The sequence below is a fragment of the Palaemon carinicauda genome, chromosome 45, assembly GCF_036898095.1.
Source record: "Palaemon carinicauda isolate YSFRI2023 chromosome 45, ASM3689809v2, whole genome shotgun sequence".
NCBI classification, from domain to species: Eukaryota; Metazoa; Arthropoda; class Malacostraca; order Decapoda; family Palaemonidae; genus Palaemon; species Palaemon carinicauda.
Window position 1 is genome coordinate 24250508 of NC_090769.1, and position 19286 is coordinate 24269793.

At 47.0% G+C, this 19286-nt stretch overlaps 1 protein-coding gene and 1 pseudogene across 7 annotated transcripts in view; both read left to right on the top strand.

Annotated features, from left to right (window-relative positions):
• The first annotated feature begins 2035 nt into the window (after positions 1–2035).
• LOC137634971 (G protein pathway suppressor 2) overlaps positions 2036–19286 on the top strand; it is a 219386-nt gene continuing 202135 nt past the window's right edge. For 2 of the 7 annotated variants that reach the window (XM_068367556.1, XM_068367552.1), the window contains exon 1: positions 2056–2199. The gene's annotated coding sequence lies outside the window, so the exon portion shown is untranslated. Of the gene's footprint in view, positions 2200–19286 lie in introns of all 7 variants that reach the window. The other 5 variants (XM_068367558.1, XM_068367555.1, XM_068367551.1 and 2 more) reach the window with 5 other exon arrangements.
• Positions 9268–9386, top strand: LOC137635041 (5S ribosomal RNA; annotated as a pseudogene).

Sequence of the window (19286 nt, forward strand, 5' to 3'; positions counted from 1 at the left end):
ATAATAATAATGATAATAATAATAATAATAATAATAATAATAATAATAATAATAATAATAATAATAATAATAATAATAATGATAATGATAATAATAATGATAATGATAATAATAATAATAATATGGGATGGAACACCATTGCAATTTTCGAACTAGATTTCAGACCGTTGCCATTTTCCTTTTTGCTAAACTAAGTAGGCCTACTCTTTTATGAATACCAAATCCTTTTCCTATTTGGAAAAAGAATCTGACGCAATAGCAGAACACCATCCTGGCATATGATAATCACTAGAGAATCCACTGTACTCAGAAAACAAGTTTTGCTTATTTGGAATGGAAATTACCATAGCAGTGAAAATAAATCAAGATTAACAGATCCTTCTTTTATTTTCAAGAGCTTTTAGAAATTGTTCCGCTATGTATGTTGATATAAGAATTCCAATGCATTGGTAATCAAGTCTTTTCCAGAGCTGAGAGGGGGACCGGGTGCTTTTCTTAAAATCACTCCCCCAAAACCGTCCGCCAAGAGAAGGGTGCCCCAACTGAGAGGGGGTTCGTGGGGAAGGTTTTTATTAAAATGACACCCCCTCCACTGTCCTCCAAGAGAAGGCTGTCCCCAGCTGAGAGGGGGACGTGGGGGATACTTTTTGAAAACGACACCCGCCCTGGTCCAACAAGAGAAGCTGTCCCCAGCTGAGAGGGGGACGTGGGGGAGAGTTTTTGAAAACGACACTCACCCCCAGTCCAACAAGAGAAGCTGTCCCCAGCTGAGAGGGGGACGTGAGGGATAATTTTTGAAAACGACACCCCCCGCCCGGTCCAACAAGAGAAGGCTGTCCCCAGCTGAGAGGGGGACGTGAGGGAGAGTTTTTTAGAATGCCCCTCCCCCCCTCTCCCGTCCTCCAAGAGAAGGGTGCCCCACCCGAGAGGGGGCGTGGGGGATGCTTATTAACATGACACCCCTCGTCCTCCAAGAGAATGGGGTCATCCAAAGCATGGACAGAAAATAAAAGTACATGGTTAAGCCCCTGAGTGGTGATCGCCAGACTGGGGTTCGAGTCCCGCTCAAACCCGTTAGTTTCTTGGTCGCTGCAACCTCACTATCCTTGTTAGCTAAGGAAGGAGGGTTTGGGTTAGCCTACAGGTCTATCCGCTGAGTCATCAGCAGCCATTGCCCGGCCCTCCTTGGTCGTATATGGTTAGTCTTTGGGACATTGTACTGCTCGATAGGGCAATGTCACTATCCCTTACCTCTGCCAGAGTAAGGGAGAGGGGACCTCTTTACTAATTCAGCCCCCTTGGGTCTCCAAAATCTTTAGCAACGCCCCCGATTTCCCCGTAATATCCCTAACCTTGCAATAAAGAAATATTTATGTAGATAATAAGAATGAGTTAAAATTCCAATTTAGACAGAATAAAAAAGATTGACGGAATATTAGGGAAATTATTACTATGAGATGGAGATCATGAATGTTACGTCAAAAAACAAACGCGAGTGTAGATTTTATAAGATGGCTTCATATGCAATGTACCATACTACTACTACTACTACTACTACTACTACTACTACTACTACTACTAATAATAATAATAATAATAATAATAATAACGGACTTACTCGGAATGTAATTAAGAAATAAATATCTGTTTGAGGCTCGAGGTGAAGATGGCAGGTTCATCCTGGCCAAGATCATTGGACATGATGTGTCGTACAATGCTAGTGGCAATTTTAAATTGATATCAGAAGCAGGTCTTCTCAATGCTATTTAACTTTTATAACATATTTACTTCTAATGGCATTTTTAAAGTTATGTCAGAAGTAGGTCCTCTGAATGCTATTTAACTTTTATAATATATTTACTCCTCTGGTTTCAATTGAATATTCATTTAATCTTTCAATAACCTTCGATGTCAGGATGCCAGAGAACTCCAAATCAATCAATCAATCAACTCGGAATGTAAACGTTTATATAGAAAATATCGTGCTGAACGCTCCCACCACTGGCAAGTCGCCGGCCAAATTGACTTTAGCGAACGAGACTTTGTTTTGTTTTTAGTCAGTGTCAGTCTATTAAACTGTGTATCTTCGTAGTGGAGCCACCAAATCAAGTTCTCCTGTCAAAATTAATTACTTCGGTATATCAATAACACCTCCACGAGTTACTATTGGTATTACTTTTATCAGACGTCTGTCAGAGTGTAAATATAATCCAGGTTTTTGTTGTGTATCTTACCCAGTCTGCGCTCTCTATCGTAAGGAACTATAAGTCTCCGATCATTATACTCTTGAATATACTTAACTATACATATACCCAAGGATACCTTGACTTAAAAGGATTCATTTAAACACAAACTGTGACCAATTAGATCCAGTGTTAAAAATGCCTCGAGATAACTTAGTGCTGTCCAGGCTGGCCTACATCCATAGAGAAATCTAGGCTCCCTTGATGTAAATTCAGCAGGCGCCTTTGTAGTTTGTTGGGACTGGATTGGCGTCACCATAAAATAGTAAAAAAGGTCATAAATCTTCTGTTTTATCACAGGAATTATTACCGATTAAAATTTTGACTCGCTAGTTTTGTAAATATCTGTCCCAATATTCTACATACTAGAACCACTCGGCTCGTGAGTGTCAGAAACGTGAGAGAATAGCCAACAAGAAACGTGTTTGAACACCGAGAAAACCCTGCTTGGCATTTCATACGATATCAAATAACTGAAATTTTACTTGTTTGTCTCAACGTTCTACATACTAGGAACTCTCGACGGACACAGGTGGGAACCTGGGACTTTGGGTGTACGAAAACAGGACAAAACGTGATTGGGGCCTTTGTATATCAGCGGCCAGCTCCTTCTGCTTGCATATAGAATGTACATTAACTATCCTAAGCTCTCCCCCTTAACCTAACCTACAAGCTGTGTCCTTACCTACTTACCTAACGGGGGACTAATGCCCCCTGCAACCCCCCTTAGAGTGCTGTATTCTAAGTTAGCCGTCATCATACATACAAGTGGCCGTTATCGTCCATACACCCCACGTGATTATTTTACACTTTTGAGATTTGTAAAAGGCCACAGAACCTAACAAACCCACGGAGCCTTTGTATATCAGCGGCCAGTTCCTCCCCCATGCATAATAAATGGACAACAACTAACCTAAACTTTCCCCCCTAACCTAACCTACAAGTCATGTCCTTACCTACTTATCTAACGGGGGCTAAGTCCCCACACGTGACCCACTTACACTGCAGTATTAGTCAGCTGTCGTTATACATTCAGGTGGTCACTATCATACAAACGCCCTGACCCCTAATCTAGTAGTTCCCAGGTCACAATTCCTAGCCAGGGGCAAGCACTGGACCCCTTTCCCAGGACACAATCCCCAGCTAGGGGCAAGCCCCCAGACCCCCTTCCCAGTTCACAAACTAAAACAAATTAAGATCTTACATTATGATAAAGTGAATCGCAAATAAATCTCTCTCACACAATAAAAGCGATGGGCAGCACTCTAATTTATATCCTAACCACACTGTACTAATAAAAATGTTACTTAGGTTTACCTTATTATTCGTAGTTGCTAAAGCCAAAATCCTCCCTTAAGTCCAAAAACCTTATCATCCTCAAAGCATCAAGCTGATTGGTATGAGTAATAAATTCAACCACATCGCTCAACGAAAAACTATAGGGAACACGTCGCTCCATCACGGCGGTTAGCGTTGGAAAGGCTGACCTCAGTCAGGTCAATCTTGGGTCGCGGCAGGGATGAGTTAAAAATTTTGAAATCATGTGGCCAACAAAAGCAGGCCTGCAAGTGTATGGATAACAAGGTTAGTTTGGATGGGCAATTAATACTGGCTTAATCCTTCTAAACATCTTAACTAGATGTTGCCTAATCTTTAGATATTTGATTAAGCAAAGTTTTTCAGCTGTTGGATGATACCCCAAAACAGTTTGGTACGTTAATGAACTTTAAAAGTTTATCTCAAGCTACCCTAATAGTCGTTAGAAGGCTAATTCCCCAAGTATTAAAGAAATCGATTACCATGGTAGGCAAAGCTTGGTCGTTTTATACTATAAATGAGCTGCAAAATGTACCGGATAGTTATTTAAGCTAGGACATGGAATGAAATTTACATTGTACTGAATAAATTTGACATGTAAGAAATAAACTCAATGTAAAATTTAGGATGTGAGTGAGGCATAATGGTTTAGATGAATGTGCTATATTTAAGTTGTGAAAACTTATGGGTGAAAGAAAGGAAAATTGAGTTGTACAGTAGAGTGAAGAGGTCATTATACTGTATATGAATTTGAATAATTTTTTGTTTTATGTGAATTGATGTAAACTAAAAGAATATATTTCATGTTTTGCTATAATTGTGGCAATAGTAGTACAAGAGAAATATCCTTACCTAACCTAACCTAAGGTTCCATGGTCTTTGACAAAGTCCTATTCGTACCTAACCGGGAGTGCTTTGCAAGTTTACATCCCTTCACGTTGTGTAGCGTACCCTTCATAAGCTTGCCAAAATATAAATTGTTCCGTAACCGAAATACAAACCACGCTATTTACATTGGGTTTACCTTTTAGCGTAGCTGAAATGGCGAGCCATTAGAATTTAACGAGGGTGTATTACCCCCGCTCTAGTTAGCGGGGGGTAGGGGAGTGGTAGCTAGCTACCCCTCCCCCCCCTCACACACCGGTGAAGCTCACTTTCACTTTTGGCTCGGACTGGGACAGACGTCTCTGTCTTTGTCCTCGCTTGGCAGCCATTGTTTGTTTTGTCTTTACTTAATCACTTACTTTTCTTTTACTCAATATATATGTAAACATTTTTTCATGTTTATGTATATATTTGAGTATAGAAATCAGTAAGTTTCCTTTTCAGAGTTGTGTGTGTAGTGTACGATATCTCCGTGGAGCCCTCAGCAGTTAGGCCACCACGGCGTAATTTTATGGGTTGTGATCGAGTTTGACTTCGATCTTTCTCTCTCTCTCTCTTGAGGTCGTTCACCCTTTTACTACGTTTACTACGCCCCTTGTAGCTTCCCTCCCGTGTGGGGGGGTTGCTATGCCGTACGTTTTGTCTCAATTAGTTTATGAATCTAATTGTATTTGTTAATTTTTCAGCTTTGTAGAACGATTCCTTTCGGGGTTTTCGTTCTTTCTTTAGTGATTCATTCATTTTTAAATTACATAATTACATAGTTTCATAATTATAATTGTTATAATTCTGTTTTGGTTACAGCTCTCCTTCCGTGAGTGTAAGTGGTTGTGAGGGCACGTGCCTGTTGTGTACTGTAATTCTTGTTTCCTTTCCCTCGGGATTCCTCTTCGGAGCCTTCCCGGGGGAATGAATGTGTACTAATGATTTTTGTTTTATTTTTTTACAGTTACCGATCTAGTTCGTTTCTGTAATATGGCAACGGTGTGAGCTGTCTTGTTGAGGCCTGGGGATTCGGCTGTTGCTGCCTCCCCTTTGGATTTTCGTCAGGGGCGTGTCTCCTTCTACTGGAAGTACTCCCGTGACGATTGACAGCTCTCCAGTTCATTTTAGAACTCTCAGGAGGCTTGCCTCTTTGGGTGGGTAACTTTCCTTCCGAGGGAAGTTTTTCCTGTCCAGGCTTAAGTTTTTCCCCTTTTGGGGGGTTCTTCTCTTGCCTTTTTTTCGTGCGACTATGCTCTTGGTGCTGAGCGGTCGCACCTGCAGTTTTGCTCAAGGGGCTGGGCAACTGCAGGAGCCCCTCTTCGGAGGATTGCTCCTTTTAGGTCACTGGATGACCAGTCTCTTCTACGAAGTGTTTCTCTTTCGTTCGCGAGAGAGTACACTCATAGAGACTCCTCTTCGGAGAATTCTTCTGCTGCTGTTGCTGTTGGCCTCCTTCGCCGTAAGGCTCACCGTCCGCCTCGTTGTAAGGGCCTCTCATCTCCTTATAAGGGTGCTAAGAGGCGCCTTTTTGAATCTCCGTTTGCAGCCTACAACTCCTTCTTCTTGATCTTCCGCCCCTGGGGCAGATGGACAGCAGTCTGACCTCGTCTTTCGACGGGCAACGGTCTTCCCGACGGACAACGGTCTTCCCGACGGACAACGGTCTTCCGACGGACATCAGTCTCCTGGCGGACAGACAACGGTCTTCCGACGGACATCAGTCTCCCGACGGACAACGATCCCTTCGGGGCAAAGGGTTGCCTCTCACGGGGGTTCTTCCCTGCGCGCCCTTCTGCTGTGTTCTCTCCTGCTCCTGCTCAGTGTTAGCGCACAGGCGCTCTCCTGCTCATCAGCGCTTTCCTGATCGCTAGCGCTCTCCTGTTCGCCAGCGCTCTCCTGTTCGTCAGCGCTCTCCTGTTCGTTAGCGCTCTCATGATGATCATCTCTGCTGTTCCTGTTGGTTCCTGGTACGCGCCCTGTGCGCCCACGTTCGCCCTCGCGATCTAGAACTTCGGTTCAGGTCTGGGTCAAGGACTCTTCTTCTACTCGCAGGCTTCCATGCGTTGCCTTCTGCTTGTCAGCGATCACCAGCTCGCCAGCGACCCTAGACGCGTCAACGTTCACCTGCTCGTCAGCGATCTCCTACGCGTCAACGATCGCCATCGATCTGCCACGCGTGTCAGTTCCCCTGACCACCATCAGTAGTGATCTAGAGCTCGCCTGCTGTGGACCACGATCTCCGGTAGCTGAGTCTTGCCGTAGATCTTCCTCCTGCTCGCCAGCGCTCACCTTTACTTCTGTCCTTCTGTGCGCCAGCTTTCTTCAATTGCCAGCGCACATCTGCGCGCCCTTCTTTGCCACGCACCGATGGGTGCCAACGGTTTTCTGACCGTCTAGGATCGTCTGATTAACAGCTTGCTTCAGCGCTCACCTTCCTGATGCAACTGCGCGCCTTCTGTTAGCGCGATGCGCGCTAACCATCACTAGTCTTTCTCGCGTTGGCAATCGCCTATGCGCCCGCGCGATTCTTCACCTGCTCGCTAGCGTTTTTGTTAACTCACCACCGCTCGCCAACGCGCCGTCGCTTGCCGACGCGCCTTCACTCTCCTACGGGCTATCGCCTTGCTAGAACGCGCCATCGCTCGCCAACGCGCCATCGCTCGCCAACGCGCCATCGGTCTCCCGATCGCCTGTGCTCACCTGCGCGGCCATTTAATTCCGCGCACATGCTCTCCAATGTTCGCCCGCGCGCGAACCAACGGTATTCCATCGCGCGGACGGACGGTGTTCCGTCGCGCGAACGTACGGTGTTCCGTCGCGCGAACGTACGGTGTTCCGTCGCGCGAACGTACGGTGTTCCGTCGCGCGAACGTACGGTGTTCCGTCGCGCGAACGTACGGTGTTCCGTCGCGCGAACGTACGGTGTTCCGTCGCGCGAACGTACGGTGTTCCGTCGCGCGAACGTACGGTGTTCCGTCGCGCGAACTGACGGTGTTCCGTCGCGCGAACTGACGGTGTTCCGTCGCGCGAACCGACGGTGTTCCGTAGCGCGAACCGACGGTGTTCCGTCGCGCGAACCGACGGTGTTCCATCGCGCGAGCCTACGGTGTTTCTTCGCGCGAACGTCGGCTTAATTCTTGCAGTATCCATTGCTCGCCTATGGGTTATCGCTCGCCGACCACCAGCTCTCGCCCTTCCTACCACGCTCGCCCTCCTTCTGTGCTCCTTCGCTCACCTTCGTTTGCGTGCCCGCGCATGGGCGCTTCCACGTTCGCCCACGCGCAGATCATTGATTTACCATCGCGCGAGCTCCAGGGCGATTGCAACCGCGATTCCCATTGGGGTTTTCGCAGCATGGCCAGCCTGGCGAGTCTTCTGGAGCGTATTTCCAGAACACGGCCTCACCCCGTAAACGCAGAGCATGGCACATGCAAGAATAAGAAGAATCTTCAGGGAGGTCTGAGCAACATTCTTCTCTGCAGAACCTGGCTTAGCCCTTCCCCGTCATTCCCTGGAAGGATCTTTGGCGGGGGACTTTCCGTTCAAGATTTCTCCATCGGCCAAGGGGTGACTGTTTACCCCTTCCTCTTCTCCATCTCGTGAAAGGGGCTTACCAGGTCCTTTCCCTCCTCAGTTACGACCCGAGGTTTGGTTCAAGGAAGCTACAGGAAGGTCTTGGGTACTTTCCTCCTCTCGGGCTCAAGCACCTTGACGTTTTGTCGTCAAGTATCGAACTTGCGGGCAAGCTCGATGTTGGACCATCTGGACGCAATGACCGAGGGCTTCCTTTCGGGTGTCTCATCCGTGGATGTCGACAACCTCAGACACCCTTCCAGAGTTTGTTTGTGCCCAAGGACAGAGACATAGACAGCGGCTGTGCGGAGGAAGTCGACTTCCGTTTTCACTCCTCCAAGGCGCTTTCTTCCAGACTCTGCAGGGCTCCAGCGCCTCTTTCTTTCAGCCACGTCGGCCTAAGTTATCGGACCGGCTACGACAACTGAGACAAGGTGTCCAATTGCAGTTCCCTCCTGTCAGGAACAGATGGCACGGGAGAGTTCACGAACTCTAGGATTGGCACCCCCCCCTTGCAGGTTTCACGCTGGGAGGATGCCTAAGGTTACTCTTCCGGATGACAGCTTCCCGATGCCCATTCCTGCACGATCTCTGTGATCAGCCAAGGATATCGCGCCTGCCGTTTCTGTCAGCAAATTCAGTGTCTCTGAACCTCTATGCCATAGGGTCGGCAAGAGTTTGCCCGTTTGGGCAGAATGATCCATACCTTAGGAGAAGGTCCTCCATAGGATCATCGACGGCTTCACCCCCGGCTTCTTCAGTCGATCCTTTCTTGTAAGGAAGTATCAGAGACGGGAGTTCCGTAGTCGACCTCTCAGCCTTGATCAAGTTTGTCGAACAAACTTTGTCCAGCGTGGAACAGCAGAATCGATCAGACTGGTAATGAGGCGACAGGACTCCTTAGACCCTGGATCGGAAGGACGGGTACTTTCAGTTTCCATTCCATCCATCTTCCAGGAAGCTCGTGGAATTCAGCCTAGACTGCAGGTATTCCTGCTTAAGATGCAGTGTGGCGATCCCGCCGTGGCATCGTAGTTCTTTTTCCCCAGAGAACTCTCCCTGCTTTCCTCATGGCCGCTCAGGTGCAGGCTTCCGCGTCTTTCGCTTTTTGGAGGTCTGGTCAACTCCGGTAGGCTCGGGTTCGACCTTCTTCAGTGCCGGGACAAGCTTCCGGATGCTTACCATGAGTGGGGGTTCATGGTATTTTGCTAGGAGCCTTCTCTTCTTCTGCCTCAACATCTGGAGTATCTAGCCATGATATTGAGTCAACGGCCTTACCACGTTGGAAACCCCGCTTCTCGTCCGTCCAGCGAGGTTAAGCAACGTCGGTTCTGGTCGGTACTTGGATGGGTGACCACCTGGGGACGCCAGATTCTGTTGCCACCTCCTCCGAGCCTTCCCTTCAGTTGACTGTGGCAAGGCTGAGGAGAGTCGCAGTACCTGTTCTCAGTCAAGCAGAGCTTCCAGCCCTACCTTGGAACGTTTCCTAGTTCTCTTTTCCTCATTGACCTGTCTATAGTTCCGAACGGTCGCCTCAGGATAAGTTCCATGTGGGGCGGTCCAAGTTCCGGTGGTTTCAAGCAACGATTAACCAGACTTTCTGGCCCCTATGGGACCAGCGGAACGATTAGACCTGCAATGGGTGTTGACCTATGGAACCTCTTGATGGGAGTGGATATTCTCGTCCTTTCCCCACATTTTTTATGCTGTTCTCGGACTCGTCAAAGAAAACGGGGGGAGCATGTTCCGGTCCAGGCCTATGGTCAGGACCTGAAGGATACCTCTCCATCATTCAGGCAGGTTTAGGGGCCGTAGTCTGGCCCCTCTACAGATCCTACAGCTCCTGCCGAGTCGCTCCGTGTGCGTCGACTTCATGATTCTGGCGTGTTCTAACCATCAGGGGACGCATTTTCACACCTTCACATCTTGCAGTAGAGATACCGAGATGATTGAGATACTCTCAATACCACCATCGGCTCTCTCGTTCCAGGCAGAGGAATGTTCTCTCCGACTATCCGAGCAGAGCCTTGTAGAGAGAGTGTACCTGGGGGTCTTTGGCCTTGAGTAACCAGCAAGTCCTGGTCTGGGGGACCTGATCGCGACAGCTTGGAACCTCAAGCTTCCGCTGTTCTTCCCCCCAGTCTCAGACCCCGAGACTCTGGCAAGATGCATTCCGGTGATGGTGGGACAACATCGACACCTGCGTCTTTCCTCCTTTGTTGTCTGTTGAGACTGGGTCTCAACAAGACCAGGTTGTCTGTCAACCTTTCAATGGCCCTGAGAGCTCCACTGGGACTAATGCGCAGAACGGTTTCCGGACCCTCTGCTTCCCCTGACGGAACTCCCGGGAGAGCTTCTCCCACGGCACAGGCTACTCAAACAACCACACTGCAACATCTTTCACGAGCCGGGGCGTCGCTTCGGCTTCATGCCTGGAGACACTACGCCTCCTCCTCAAGAAGAGACAACCCGCTACAGTCGCGTCATCTGCGATAGTCATCCGCAGGGGTCTTCCAGGCGAAGTGAAGAGTCTTCGATGGTTGGTGTCGTGGGAGATATACCTCTTCCCTTGAGGCCTCTTCTCCAGCGATAACGATCTTATTGCTTTTCGGCGGGAGGAAACTCCTTCCCGCTCTCGGCAATGAAGCCTGTCGCTCAGCCTTTCCCTGACCTTCAGGCATAAAGGAATAACTTTTTCCTTCCCGCTGGACCTTTCCTCGCTCATGCGAAGCTACGAACGTCCCTGCCCTAGTCGGAGTGAGACCTCCAACTTGGAGCATGGCTCGGACTTTTTAGTCCCTTAAGAGATCTTTTCAAGACCTTTTATGTCAGGCCTCTGATTGTATTCCGTCTTGGGTCTCCTGCTCACTCTGGCCGCGGCCAGTGTGTAAGCAATCTTCTTGGTCTCGTACGACTCCGCCCTTTTTAAGGAATGGGGGAAGGCAACATTCAGGTTCGCTCCTGAGTTGTTGGCTAGACTCAGAATCTTGGGGTCCCGGCCCTTCGGTCCAATTCCTTCAAGATTTCGAATCTCCATTCTGTATCTGATGTCCCAAAACCTTCTCCTTCTTGCCAGTAAGGAATCGAGAGGTTAGCTTTGGGAACAGCTGCAGTTTGTCCTCAGTTGCAGCCGGTTTGGGAGCACAAGAAGGACACGGGGGAGAGTCACCAGTATACCTCTTCAGCTCGGACTCAAGGACATTCATCTCGACCTGTCTCCAGACCCTCCCCCGTCACGTCGCCCTACAGCACGATGTCAGATATATCGCAACGTCCCTCGCCTTCGAGTAATACTACTCTGTGACGCAGGTGCTACAAGCTGGAGTGTGGAAGCGTCTAATGACCTTCGCAGCCCGCTTCCTGCAGGGCGTGACCCACAGGAGTTTCGATACGTTTTCTATTGCTCTGTGGTGGCTACACAACAGCTGGTCTAACCTCAGGCTCCTTTTTGGACAGGTAGCAGGAGGTTGAGGGCATTGTTATCAGGTTTTAGTCTGCATGAACGAAAGAAGTATGTCTGGCCCTTACTTCTTTCTTCATCATCCCCTCTACGGGGAAGCAGCATCCTGGTCTCTGCATAGCTGACCTCGAACCTCTGCAGGTAAACCATGCTTCCTTGTGTTCCGAGTATTGAGTCAATACTGTCGCGTCCCCCATACCCTGACGAGGTGGTATTGGGAACGTCCTAACCCAGAGTTCCTTCTGGAAATCCAGGTCAACTGCCTAGGACGGGTCACACTTCTTCCTTCACACACAAGCTTATGTAGGCCACACGGTTCCTTGCGGAGCAAGGAACTTGTGAGGTGCAGGGACTCCTTTTCTCGAGTGCGACCCACTCGGATTCTGAGTCCCCGGGTAAAGCCAAAGCCAGTATGGCTGGAGACTTTCCACCCTACCTAAGGGGTAAGTCACCCAATGTAAATAGCGTGGTTTGTATTTCGGTTACGGAACAAATGACAAATTTGAAGATAATTTGTATTTTTCCTAACCATACAAACCTTAGCTATTCACACATATTTGCCCGCCAGCCCTGTCCCCCAAGACAAGTCCTACCTCTAAGTGAAAAGTGAGCTTCACCGGTGTGTGAGGGGGGGGGGGGGTAGCTAGCTACTACTCCCCTACCCCCCCGCTAACTAGCGCGGGGGTAATACACCCTCGTTAAATTCTAATGGCTCGCCATTTCAGCTACGCTAAAAGGTAAACCCAATGTAAATAGCTAAGGTTTGTATGGTTAGGAAAAATACAAATCTTCGAATACAGTATTCTGACCTAAATTTTTCGACATTACCTCTCTCATGGATGCATACATTCTAGCATAGGAAATTTTGCTATTAGCTATTTCAAGGATATACGTATTCTAACCTAACCTAGACTGTCATGTTGTTCTTCATTGGTAGTAAGAACCAGATAGTATGGGTACCAGGTAGCTAATTTGGAGTTGTGTGTTATAAGGTATTATGCTTAATTCATTGGAAAAGGGATCATTATTGCTGGGATTAGATAATGGTTTTATTGTATTTTATGTCCCTAATAGATGCATTATACTCGGTACTCATGAATTTTCAATATTAAACTTACCCGATAATCATGTAGCTGTCAACTCCGTTGCCCGACAGAATTCTACGGAAGGGATACGCCAGCGATCGCTATACAAGAGGGGGTGTACTCACAAGCGCCACCTGTGGCCAGGTACTGCAGTACTTCTTGTTGACACCACCTCAATTTTTCCTCTGTCGTGCTTCCGGCAAGACGTTCATGGATACGCTTATAATTTTGGAGTCTTGTTCACGGTTTTTGGTGAAGTATTGCTCTAAGATTTCAGCTTTCGCTATTCAGGAAGTTTTTTTTTATTAGCTTAGCTAGCTTTTGGAATTAATTTGATTAATTATGGTGACGAAGAGAGTATGAACTCTCTTTCACCTTTAAATGGCCGACCCTTCCCTTAGACGGAAGTGTTGGTGTCTAAGAGAGTATAGACTCTCTTTCTTAATTTTGCTTAACAAAAGTTATAGATTTATTTTTATCTCTCCGCCTTTTATAGGCCTCTTCGATTAACTTCCTTTTATTATAAACTTATTAAAATTAATTTTTATATTTGTTTATATTCGACCTTTCCTAATAGTAGGCGGTCTTTTCTTGGTACCGAAGTTAATTAACATTGGCCCGTCATGTCGGTTTTACCTGTTAACATATTATGCTATTTTAATGTTTTTGAAAGAATTTCTTTGATAGTCTCGTACTGTTTTCAAAGTTGAACTAACGTTTTGTCTCTACAGTTGTTGACGTTCAGAACGTTCAACTTGCGCTCTATCGTTACGATAGAGAGAGAATTTTCACGGTGTCACGTTGCAGTAAGAGTAACCGTTTCTAGCGTTTTGTTCATTCTTTCTTAGCTTAATGGTTTTAATTCTAATAAAGGAACTTTTTATTTGGGAAATATTTCAGTTTTTTTCCTTTAACAATAATATGTTTTAACGATATATATGATTGGGCTCTTCTCTCAGGTTCTAAGTCAAGAGAGAGAGAGAGAGAGAGATAGAGACGGAGGGAGAGAGAGCTGGATAAACGTTTCGTTCAAGCGAGTAACGTTGTTATCGTTTTTGCTCTTCTCCCTAGTCTCTTTAGGGGAAGAAGGTAAACGTTTCTAGAGTTTTATTCTTGTTCTCAAGCTTTATGCGGTGAGAGATTTTAAACGTAGTTCATTTGATCTAGTGTTTAGTCTCTTTCCAGCCACTGAATTATTTATCTTTCATTAGATTTTTCTGTTACATTGTAATTCTGTTTTCGCAATTACTAACTTTTAAGGAAGGATAGAATTGCGTGTTTCAGGTACAAACCACTTAAAGTTTCGAGTTCAGTGAAATAAGTGCAAACAGAAAATCAAAAGTGATAAGTGATTAGCGCAAAGTGTGTCAGTGTTGTGCGTGAGGGTACTTCTGTGCGTGCCAGTCGTCTTCCCAGTCCGGGACCTCTTGCAAGCTCCCAAGCCCAGGGGAGAAGCAATGTCGAAGGGCAAAAGGGTTCGGCAGGCCTTGATCAGCGCACAGAAGTATCCTCGGTGGTTGCGGGCGTGTCTTACAGAGACCGTCACTCCCACCCGCAGACGATTGAGCCCTTATTTTGCTCGTCTGCAGAAGAAATTTCGGGGAGAAAACGCTGGACTCAGGTCTCTAGACCTCTTAAACGTAAAGTCCAGACCTCTAGAGTTCAACAACCCGGATGCAGTCATTGGGTTAGCTCTGACTCTCCGCAGTCATCAGGTGACTGCACACCTCCTAAGAGAGGTAAGGCGATGCCTCAACAGACCTCATCTTCTGTTAAGGCTTTGCCTCAACAGACCTTATCGTCTGTTGATCCCAAGATGACTTTGCTGCAGTCCATGCAGTCGCAGCTTGCGGTCTTAATGCGTGAGTTTCAGGCTGAGAAGGTTACACCTCCTCCTGCGAGCGCTCCGCCTCACCGCAGTCCAGTCTGCCAGGCGTACGAAGTTGAGGTTCCTCAAGCTACCTTACCGCGTTCGGAGTTGCCAGTTACCAGCGTTGTGCAGCAACCTTAACCTTCCTTAAGGCAACCTCAACAATGGGAGCAGGAGTCTTATGCCTTGAGGCAAGATTTTCTTGCAGTTAGACCATCTTTGAGGCTACAACCTTTTGAGGTACGACAACCTCTACCATCCTTGAGGCAGCCACCTCAGCTCTCGCAGCTGCTACCTCAACTTTCCTCAAGGCGAGAGCCTCAACTCTTGAGGCTAGCTCCTCAGGAACCTCAACTCGTGAGACAGGAACTGCGTTCTGCGCAGCCACTACCTCAACTCTCGCAGCTCACACCTTAAGAACCTCAACTCGTGAGTCAAGAGCCTCTCTCTGCGCAGCCACCTCAACCCTTGAGGCAAGCGCAACTCTTGAGGCAGGTACCTCATGCTATGAGTCAGACACCTCAACGCATGCATCTGCCACTTTCTCCTCAACTTGAGCCTCTTCCCATTCAACTTTGAAATAACAAATGACAATAATAACACCTCATTACTTTCATAACTTGCATTTGTAATCATATACATGTATGCCTACACAAACATTATGATAATGGAGGTTATTCGTATTACTTAAATAAAAAAAAAAATATATATGTATTCCTTGCAATATATTTTTAACAAATCGCAAATATGGCAAAATATCTTCAAAACAAAAATGAATCATGAGTTATCAATGTAATGTAAATATTATGTTGATATTAAAACCCCATGCAAGCATGCATGAAGTAATGCAGTGTTGCCAACAGGGCGAGTTTCCCTGTCCTGAGGTGAAGTAGATTATAGATCGTATATTTAGTGCAGCTTAATTCTACGATTATCATGCCGGCTATCAAATTCATCAACAAAACAGTCTAAATCAATTCCCTCGGCACGTGCACTTTCAATGGACAGTAATGCGATATTACTCAATCTAGCACTGGTCATGGAATTTCTGAGAAATGTTACTCGCCATGCAACATGCTCTGCTTCTCTTACAGCATGCTCTACATACAGCATGCTCTGCATACAGCATGCTCTACATACAGCATGCTCTGCATACCTTACCGCATGCTTCTCAGTCACACATCTTTGGTTGTTGCCAACTCACTAGACTGTCAAGCAGTTTCATAACGTTGCCTTCTAGTCTGCTGCTTTTGCACCAGTGAAACCCTCACTGAGAGAACTTAGCTTTTCTCGGATATGGTCCCTGTAGATGAGAAAGTGCTTTTCTCCCTCCTTCTGATATTCCCTTGAGGAGTCTGTCATTTGGAGAGGAGCCTTTAGCTGCGTAGCCTCCTATGGACTTTTATTTAAGCATAACATGCTTCCAGGGAAGGTAATGGTTCCACTTCAGTCGCTAACCCCGTCTGTTACCACACCTGCTCCCATAGACCTTGAGCTGTGTTGCAAGACATGCAGTCCAAGCTTAGTCCTTGTTAGAGGATTTTTTGTTTACGGAGTCAGTGTGTCACTGGGAAGACGTTCAACAACCAGCAGAAGTGACTTGTTGTGACGCAGTGCGGCAACCTCAGCAACCCGATAAGGAGTTGTCTGTACGACCCAGACAGTCTAGACAGCTTCGGGTTGTCACTGTACTTCCTCGCTTCCCCATGGTTGACAGTTCACAGACTGTGCAGCAGTACCATGATCTTGTGTCCGGCTCCGTCAGACGACTGGCTTTTAAGAGCTCCCACAAGTCGTCGCTGTCTGGAGATTCTCAGATGGACTATGGATCTGACCAAGGAACTGGGCCTCCTGGTCAATTTTGAGGAGTCTCAGCTCGTCCCATCCCAGACCATTGTCTACCTGGGTATGGATCTTCAGAGTCGAGCTTTTCGGGCTTTTCCGTCGGCCCCAAGGATCTTCCAAGCCCTAGAATGCATCCAGAGCATGCTGAGAAGGAACCGATGCTCAGTCAGGTAGTGGATGAGTCTAACAGGGACACTTTCATCGCTGGCCCTGTTCATCGTGTTAGGGAGACTCCACCTCCCCCACCTTCAGTATCATCTAGCTGCTCACTGGATAAAGGACATGACGCTAGAGACGGTCTCAGTTCCTGTTTCCGAAGAGAGGAGGTCTTCTCTCGCGTGGTGTAAGAACAGCTTTCTTCTCAAGGAAGTCTACATTTGGCTGTTCAGAAACCCGACCGCCGTCTCCTCTCGGACGCATCAGACACGGGTGCGACTTTGGACGGACAGGAATGCTCGGGAACATGGAATCAGGAGCAAAGGACACTTCACATCAATTGCAAGGAGTTGTTGGCGGTTCTTCTGGCCTTGATAAACTTCAAGTCCCTCCAGCTTAACAAGGTGGTGGAGGTGGACTCTGACAACACCACAGCCCTGGCTTACATCTTCAAGCAGGGAGGGACTCTTTCGTGGAAGTTGTTCTAGATCGCAAGGGACCTCCTCATCTGGTCAAAAGATCGAAAGCTCACGCTGGTAACGAGGTTCATTCAGGGCGGTATGAATGTCATGGCAGATCGCCTCAGCCGGAAGGGTCAGGTCATCCCCACAGAGTGGACCCTTCACAAGAGTGTTTGCAGCAGACTTTGGGCCCTGTGGGGTCAGCCAACCATAGATCTGTTCGCTACCTCGATAACCTAGAGACTCCTTTTGTATTGTTCTCCGATTCCAGACCCAGCAGCAGTTCACGTGGATGCTTTTCTGCTGGATTGGTCCCATCTCGACCTGTATGCATTCCCGCCGTTCAAGATTGTCAACAGGGTACTTCAGAAGTTCTCCTCTCGCAAAGGGACACGGCTGACGTGGATTGGCTCCGTTCTGGCCCGCGAGAGAATGGTTCATAGAGGTACTGCAATGGCTGGTCGACATTCCCAGGACTCTTCCTCTAGGAGTGAACCTTCTACGTCAACCTCACGTAAAGAAGGTACACCCAAACCTCCACGCTCTTCGTCTGACTGCCTTCAGACTTTCGAAAGACTCTCTAGAGCTAGGGGCTTTTCGAAGGAGGCAGCCAGAGCGTTTGCCAGAGCAAGGAGAACATCCACTCTCAGAATCTATCAGTCTCAAGGGGAAGTCTTCCGTAGCTGGTACAAGACCAATACAGTTTCCTCAACCAGTACCACTGTAACCCAGATTGCTGACTTCCTGTTACATCTAAGGAAAGTAAGATCCCTTTCAGCTCCTACGATCAAGGGTTACAGAAGTATGTTGGCAGCGGTTTTCCGCCACAGAGGCTTGGATCTTTCCACCAACAAAGATCTACAGGACCTCCCTAGGTCTTTTGAGACCTCAAAGGAACGTCGGTTGTCCACTCCAGGCTGGAATCTAGACGTGGTCCTAAGGTTCCTTATGTCATCAAGATTTGAACCTCTCCAATCAGCCTCTTTTTAGGACCTCACATTAAAAACTCTTTTCCTCGTGTGCTTGACAACAGCTAAAAGAGTAAGTGAGATCCACGCCTTCAGCAGGATCATTGTTTTCACATCTGAAACGACTACATGTTCCTTGCAGCTCGGTTTTTGCTAAACGAGCTTCCTTCACGTCCTTGGCCTAAGTCGTTCGAGATCCCAAGCCTGTCCAACTTGGTGGGGAATGAACTGGAGAGAGTACTTTGCCCAGTTAGAGCTCTTAGGTACTTTCTAAAAAGGTCTTAACCTTTACGAGGACAATCAGAAGCCTTATGGTGTGCTATCAAGAAACCTTCTTTCCCAAGTTCTAAGAACTCAGTTTCTTACTATTCAGGCTTCTGATTAGGGAAGCACATTCTCATCTGAAGGAAGAAGACCTTGCTTTGCTGAAGGTAAGGACACATGAAGTGGGAGCTGTGGCTACTTCAGTGGCCTTCAAACAGAACCATTCTCTGCAGAGTGTTATGGATGCAACCTATTGGAGAAGCAAGTCAGTGTTCGCATCATTCTATCTCAAAGATGTCCAGTCTCTTTACGAGTACTGCTACACCCTGGGACCATTCGTAGCAACGAATGCAGTAGTAGGCGAGGGCTCAGCCACTACATTCCCATAATCCCATAACCTTTTAACTTTTCTCTTGAATACTTTTTATGGGTTGTACGGTCGGCTAAGAAGCCTTCCACATCCTTGTTGATTTGGCGGGTGGTCAATTCTTTCTTGAGAAGCGCCGAGGTTAAAGGTTGTGATGAGGTCCTTTAGTATGGGTTGCAGCCCTTGATACTTCAGCACCTTAGAGTTGTTCAGCCTCCTAAGAGGAACGCTGCGCTCAGTAAGGAAGACGAATTTATTTAAGGCAGAGTAATGGCTCAAGTCGACTTCCTTACCAGGTACGGTACTTGTAATTTCATTGTTATTTTGAATAACTGATAATATGAAATACGGGATACTTAGCTTCTTGATATACATGTACATTGGTTTTCACCCACCTCCCTGGGTGTGAATCAGCTACATGATTATCGGGTAAGTTTAATATTGAAAAATGTTATTTTCATTAGTAAAATAAATTTTTGAATATACTTACCCGATAATCATGATTTAATTGACCCACCCTTCCTCCCCATAGAACCAGTGGACCGAGGAAAAATTGAGGTGGTGTCAACAAGAAGTACTGCAGTACCTGGCCACAGGTGGCGCTTGTGAGTACACCCCCCTCTTGTATAGCGATCGCTGGCGTATCCCTTCCGTAGAATTCTGTCGGGCAACGGAGTTGACAGCTACATGATTATCGGGTAAGTATATTCAAAAATTTATTTTACTAATGAAAATAACATGTTTTTTACATGTAAAGGAAATAACTATCAGTTAACGGATACATATTGCCTATCATATAGCCTACTG